We start from the raw sequence: 7,086 nt of genomic DNA, 5'->3' as shown, positions 1-7,086 counted from the left end.
TCAACTTTGTTAATATCTCTGTGTTTTCTTTTATTTCTTGAAGTTCATTCTTCAATGAGTTTTCTGTGTGTTCTTTGTTCAGGCCTCTTGCAATTATTACATATGTACAATAAGCTGTCACTGCGAATTATGGAACATTCATAGTGGAACCATGCATCACACATTTCACAGCAAGTTGCTTCATCATGAACTTCCCAAGAGCAATGTCCGTTGGTTGCTGACTCTCTCGATTTGGGATGACTCCTCCAGTATTTTCTTTAGTGTTCCATCTTTACGTGCTGCTTCGATAATTATGAGATGATGTTCGTATGATAGTTGGATCTTTGCTATACTTGATTTAAAAACTCGCAGCAGAGGAAGCTAACATTTTCAGAAAAATAACAGCCAAACGGTTATGATGGACCTGGAGGTACCTTCAGGAGAAAGTACAATAATGAGTTGTGTTCTCTGAGCAGAAATAAGGAAGACATGAAAGAAAACAAAACGTGGCCTTAGAAGCACTAAAATTTCTAGACGAAAAATTGGCCTATTACGCAAGACATTACTAAGAGAAAGCACTAATAACACCATAGGAAAACGCTGGCTGGACCTGAACTTAGCAATATGTCAGTAACACGAAACAGTGTCACAGTAGGCTGTAATGTAAATTTACTTAAAAACTAAATAGCAAGGCGTTAATTTTAAGTAATAAAAAAAGTCAAGAAAAGTAGCAACAATAACTGTGGGCGGGAGATGGACAAGAACTGAATAACATAATACTGAATTATTTATTTACAAAGAATGATCTTGAAGGGTTGTTTACAAGAAGAGTAATTGTCTGGGAACAGAAAAACATTCAAACTTAGAGAAGTACCAGAGATAACGTAACTATTAAAAGTATCATAAAAACCAAGTTTATAAGCAGAAGAAACGTTGGATAGCAAGTGTGATAAGAGGAAGCTGAATAAAGGAGTAGTATACCAAAGGTAAATGCAACAAGACGGAATAGTGTGGACTTGAAGAAGCTGTCATTGTGTGCCCGCAACTGTGACTACAAAGTGAATGCCAATTATGCCACCAAAAGCAATTCACTAACTAGTGCAAGTCTGTAGAAATTTGGAAGCCATAATCCAACATAGAAAGGTAATTAACTTGTTAGATTATTAGATCTAACTTAAGTGCATTAAACAAGAATAAACCATGGTTGGAAATTGATAAAACTCGTGGATTAACATACTTTAATAATGTTTTCCCTCGAACATGAAACTTTGTTCCTCCCATTCTATCCGTTGATGTTTATGCTGGGCTATTTCTTGATGACCTGTGACAGTTTGCGGCAATCCACAATATTCACCATATGTATATATATTGATTTTAGGTAATAAAGCCCAGGCAAGTTGATAGGTCACCTTACATTTTACCGCCACTTGTTCAGCTCGGTCAAGCATCATTAACCTCATATCTACCCAGCATGGTTGGGGACCTTTTGGAGTAGCGTATTTCTAAGTAACAGCTCCGCACGGACTCTATGGAACTGTTCCGTGAATACGAAAGTCATTAGGGATCCATACGTTCAAGGAGGTATTGGCCAAGAAATTTATTATGAAAGAAACCGTACTAAAATAACGTACCCTGACCTAACCTAACCTTGTAGGCTAGTGTTGGACCCCTCCCCCCCACAACCTTTTCACCAAAAGTTCCTGTATAAAGCGTGCATGTGCGATAGCATTCCAGGATGGCCAGCATACAAAAATGTAATCTGTTTTGAGGTTAATTACAGGTTGGGTAATTCTAAGCCGGCTGTCCGCGGTGAGCTTGACTGTGGCAGTTGGCGTTGATCTATGTTATTTTACTTGCTTTACAAGAATTTAAAGTCATATTTTGTCACCCGGTTGTAACTAAACTGTGATTGACCTTTGAAGACTACACGACTTGAATTATCTAACGCAGGGTAGGTCTAAGCCGGCATTCCGCGGCCTAGATGTAAACATTCCAATTTGCTTTCGGCTGTTGTTGCGTTCGGACGTTGATCTTCGCCGCACTCTGCCTGACAGCAAATTTCTTCTCTTTGGTGGGAAATTCTTTGTTGTTCCGACACAATATACAAACCCTCGGTCCTTTACATTAGGGATTACTTTCCAGGCGAAAGGCTGAAACTGCCGTTGAACTTCAAACAAGGTGGTTAGGCAGTTAACTACTGTCCGGGAGGCAGGAGTACCGCCTGCCCGGATGTAAACATTCCACTTGCTTGAAGGCCGTCGTTGCGTTGCTCGACGTTGATCTTCGCCGCTCTCTGCCTGACAGCAATTTTCTTCTCTTTGGTGGGAAATTCTTTTTTTTTTCTTTAATAATGGAGAAACCAACTAAGCCCTCCTATCCCCAGCGTGTGTGTCCCGAGGGGGAAGAAATGTAATTCTTTAGATCTCGAGTTGACGTGGACCCACACGCCCTCTGTACATCTTGCAGGGGACGTGTGTGTTCAGGCGCGATCCCTGTAGTGAGTGTTGTTCGTGGTCCTCCGAGCAATGGGGCAAGTTTGAAGGGAGGCGGCGTTACCTGTATAAAGCCTACCAAGGAGTTTCATATCCGAGGGAAAATGCCACGCCCCGACGACTCCGTTGGTGGCAAATGTGTCAGGCCTCGCTTCTCCCCTCCCGATAAGCGAACTTCCCTGCTTGCTCCCTCTCCTCAGGTGAGGACTCCCCTCCCCTTCCTCTTACGTTTCATCGTTTGTGGAGGGGCACGGGGAGAGTTGGACCGCGACATCCTCTCGAAGTCTCTTCCGTTCGGAGGGGAGTTTTTCCTCCGAGCGAGTGGAGGCTTCGGTTTCTGACCCGACTTTTGCTTCAGGTCCCGGACTGGATAGCCAGACACCGAATCCCAGCACGCCCTGGCTACACCTGGGCCTACCTGGCTCGGCACTGGAGGGACTGGCTCCCCGCCCCGCTCCAGTCACGACCCACTCGGCAACGACAGTCACCACGACAACCGTCACCTTGAACGAGGTTCGCCCAGATGCCGGTATCAGTTGCTTCGCACCTGGACACCCAAGTGTCGGCGTCACCCGCGGGCCAGCATGCTGTTCCACTGCCGCCTGGCTTCCTGGCTCCGTTCACGCGTGCTGGCCCCTCCTACATGGTGACGTCATCTTATCCTTATGTGACTGTCGCTGCCCCTGTTGCTGACCATGGCCTGTCCTCGAATACGGTTCCTCGTCTGACTTTCCAGCCCGGCACTTCGTCTGCTTCCATCCCCATTCCATCGACCCTGGCGCGGCCCGACTTGAATCTGCATGCGGGAGGGGTGGCGCCTGCATTCCCGGCCCCGCTGTTGCTGCCTGGGATGTGCCTTCTGCTGCAGCCCCTCCTGCTGTTCCTGCTGTTTCTGAGTCGGCGGCCTCGCTTTCCTGGCTTGGGGATTTGACTGCTTTCCTGAAGCAGATGGTGAAGAAGAAGAAGAAGAGGAGGTCTAGGAAGGTGTTGTCGTCGTCTTCATCTTCATCGTCATCATCGTCGTCTTCGTCTGCTGCTTCTTCCGCTTTTACTTCCGAGGCTTCGCAGCCAAAGAAGAAGAAGTTCTGCCTCTCCCCCTAAGAAACCTCTTTCTCAAGACTTCTAAGGGTCTGCCTCCTTCCACAGGGAAGGCAGTGGGATCTCTCGCGTCGGCTCTTCCCGATCCTCGGATCAGGAACCGCTGCCCGGCCTCCGGGCCAGGGGTTCGGGGGAGCCAAGGGCGTGCAGACCAAGGTCGGCACTCCCCCTTTGCGCCTAAGAAACTTCCTGCATCTAAGGCCAGCAAACCGCGGCCGGACACAGTCTCGAAAAACGCTAGTTGCTCGAAAGTACCCGGTCTCCAAGGAGACTCAGGTACCCCAGTCTGATACGGTTGACACTTCTCGCCGTACAGACCAGGGCGTGGGGTGAGAGAAAGAGCCGGGCATGCAGGTGCTCGTCTTTCCTGCTGGCACTCCTTCAAGTGCCAAGTCAGGTTCGGGACAGTGCTTCAGCCCGCTGGGCCGAACGCAAGGAGAGGTAGGGAAGAAGTCCCCTACTCAGTCTTCCCGAGAGGCCCGGCCTCAAAGAAGTCTGGGGGCGCCCAGAGGACAGCGCGAAGCTCGCGCCAGCCAGCCACGCGCTCGACTCACTCGCAGTCCCCAGCCACGCCCACGCGCCAGCCTGGCTCGGGAGGCGAGTGCTCGGCTCTCGCGAGCCGCTCCGCTCTCCTCGGGAGATCGCTTCACCTGGGCTGAAGCAGTCTCCTCAACCCGGGGGCTCGTCATCACCGCGGGTTGGTGACCGCTCTTGGCCCGTTGCCTCTGCTGGTTCTGCAAGTAAAGGTAGTAGGAGCGCCCGATCTTCCTCGCCTGTACCCTCCAGTTTCTTCCAGGGGGCGCGAGTCTGAGAGGAGGAACTCTGGGGAGTGTTCTCCTCAGAGTTTTACTGCGTGTGGGTATGCACCTGGCTCGGTCCTTGGCTTGACCAGGTCTTACGCCCGCTAAGAGTTCAGAAGGTCCTCGGGGTCTGCCGAGGTTCTCCCTCCCTGCGGGGAGAGTAGTTCGGGAGGACCGCACTCTGGAAGGACTCAAGGGTCCTCTGCTCAAGGATGCGGACACCCCAAATACAGAGGACTTTTGCAGAGGTTATCGCGCTTGATACGTCAGCACAATGACCTCGGGAAGGGACCACGGCCTAATCTGTGGATCGTCCGTTGCGCCGAAATCCTTTGGGGACCCAAGAAGGAACCCAAGGCTTCGGTGGGGCTGCCGTGGTCCACGCTTGCCGAGGGGTACTCGATCAGGTGAATAGTCTTGTGTCTGGGCAAGACAGTGCGCTTCGATCGAGCCGCCGGACAAGCTTTTTCCCCTCCTCTGCCTCGTCAGAAGCGTTTTCACGCACCAGCTGAAGGGGCGTTGCTGACCAAACAGGTTGACCCGGACCTGACTCGTTTGGATCCAGGTCTGTCGTTGCAGCAATTGACTGCAGAGAACATATCCCTCTCTCAGCAAGAAGCTGCAACCCTGGAAGCCACCGCCATGGCAGCCTTCCAAACAGTCTCCTGGCTCGATCTGTGGTCATTCACAGTATCGAAGGTAGCTGCTCCCTCGGCTGCTATCGTACCTGGGGAGGACTCCGCCTTTGGGAGACTGTGCCAGTCTGGGGGTAGGGCCATTTCCTACCTCGCCCACCATACTGCAAACCTGTGGGCAAACCTCTTTTTTGCTAAAGCGGAGAGACGCTGTTCTCTCCCGCTTTGCCAGGTCCATAAGGTCCCCAGTCAGCTATCTTTCGAATGGACTAGTTGGTGGGTTCCTCCCTCTCTTCCCTAGAGAGTTGGTGGACACCGCGGTGGACAAGCCGCTGTGCCGATGACAGCGACCGGCTTGTTCACCAGGCAGTGGCCAAGACCTCCAGGTCTTCTCATCCCACTGCAGCCAGGTCTTCGGGCCAGGCTGGCACTTCCTCAGCCTCTAAGAAGTCCCAGTCTTCGAAGGGACCCGAGGAAACACCCAACCTTCTTCCTTGAGAAGAGGGGGGTCACTCCCGCCCTTTTCAGCCCTCTTTCCAAGCCAGTAAAGGGGGCAAGGGTAAGAAGAAGGAGAAACGCTAGGGGCGGCGTTCCCCGCTTAAAAGCTGCCGAAGGTGGTGGGGTGCCTGTCGAGCCATTGGGCAACGTGGCAGCGAAACGGAGCCGAGACCTGGATAGTGGATGTCCTTTGGGAGGATAGCTATTTGCCCCTTCGAGTCAGGCCTCCTCATTACGCTCCGGTCCATCTCCAAACATATCTTCCAGGTTCTTCGAAGGACATCGCACTACAGCAATAAGTGCAAGCTATGCTGAGCAAGAGTGCTGTAGAAGTCGTGGTCGGACCAGTCTCCAGGCTTTTACAGCCGCGTCTTTCTCAGAGAAGGCCTCAGGGGATGGAGACCGGTCATAGTTCTCTCCTTGAACCGTTTCGTTCGCCAGACTCGGTTCACGATGGAAACAATGTAAACTGTGCTGGCCTCCATCAGGAGAACGACTTCATTTACGGTGGACTTGAGGGATGCGATTTCCAGATACCCATCCACCCGCCCTCACGCAAGTACCTCCGCTTTGTCCTCAGGAGTCGGTCTTCCAATTCAGGCACTTTGCTTCGGGCTCTCGACCGCTCCCCAGGTGTTCACGAGAGTTTTCTCTCTCGTGTCAGCTTGGGCCCACTCGCATGGGATACTGTTACGTATCAGCCTCGAAGGCAGTAGCAAAAATTATTTAATTTAAAACCCAAAGATGTTGAACGGATTTTATGGGTTCAATTGGGATCCCAGGGCTACATCAAGAAAGAAGTGAAGGATAATAAGAATAAATAACTGTAAAAATAAATTATAATAATATAATAATAATAATAACAATAATAATTAACTTTGGCTGGTATGACGATACAGGACCTTAGATAGATAAGGTATCCGGATGACGATGGATGGGTCCAGGATCTTCTGTCACATGGTCTTCGGGTATCTGGATGACGATGGATAGGTCCAAGATCTTCTATTACTAGGTCTTCGGTAGTTCGATAGAGTTCTGTCGGGATGTTCTTACGTCGTATGGCAATTACGACGGGAAGCCACCTTCATAATCAGGGAAAACTCAGGAACAACTTCCAGCAAGGGCAGGATCCAGTTCGGGGCCACCACGAGGGATCCACCAAAATTACAGCCTTCAAAGTCCGCACTGCGTCCAAGATACAAATCCAAGTCAAGTTCTCGTCACGGGAGTAAGTAGGTGACTTCTCTCAAATCCAGTCAAGTTCTCCTCACGGGAGTAAGTAGGTGACTTCTTTCAAATCCAGTCAGGGTCTCCTCACAGGAGTAAGTAGGTGACTTCGCCATCCGACTGCAGTTCCAGGCCACTCATCAACTCGGTTGCCCATCAACCGACCACCAAAGAGGAGAAATAAGTATCAGTCTGAGCCAGCCAATTATACGAGAGAACAACTAAACGAGAATAATAAATATTAATAAATAATTTACAGCCATCAATGAACAATTAGTCAAAAGGGTTAAACTGCCATGATTATGAAAGTAAAGCAGCTAAGTAACCACTGCAGCAAGAAATATACGGATGTCAACA

At 50.2% G+C, this 7,086-nt stretch overlaps 1 protein-coding gene across 3 annotated transcripts in view; it reads left to right on the top strand.

Annotated features, from left to right (window-relative positions):
- The first annotated feature begins 785 nt into the window (after positions 1-785).
- Positions 786-7,086, top strand: part of LOC136829553 (transmembrane protein 42) — a 271,989-nt gene continuing 265,688 nt past the window's right edge. For 2 of the 3 annotated variants that reach the window (XM_067088394.1, XM_067088391.1), the window contains exon 1: positions 838-1,122. The gene's annotated coding sequence lies outside the window, so the exon portion shown is untranslated. Of the gene's footprint in view, positions 1,123-7,086 lie in introns of all 3 variants that reach the window. The other variant, XM_067088393.1, reaches the window with a different exon arrangement.

This window comes from Macrobrachium rosenbergii, chromosome 44 (assembly GCF_040412425.1).
Source record: "Macrobrachium rosenbergii isolate ZJJX-2024 chromosome 44, ASM4041242v1, whole genome shotgun sequence".
Lineage (NCBI taxonomy): Eukaryota > Metazoa > Arthropoda > Malacostraca > Decapoda > Palaemonidae > Macrobrachium > Macrobrachium rosenbergii.
This window is presented reverse-complemented; position numbering and strand designations above follow the sequence as displayed.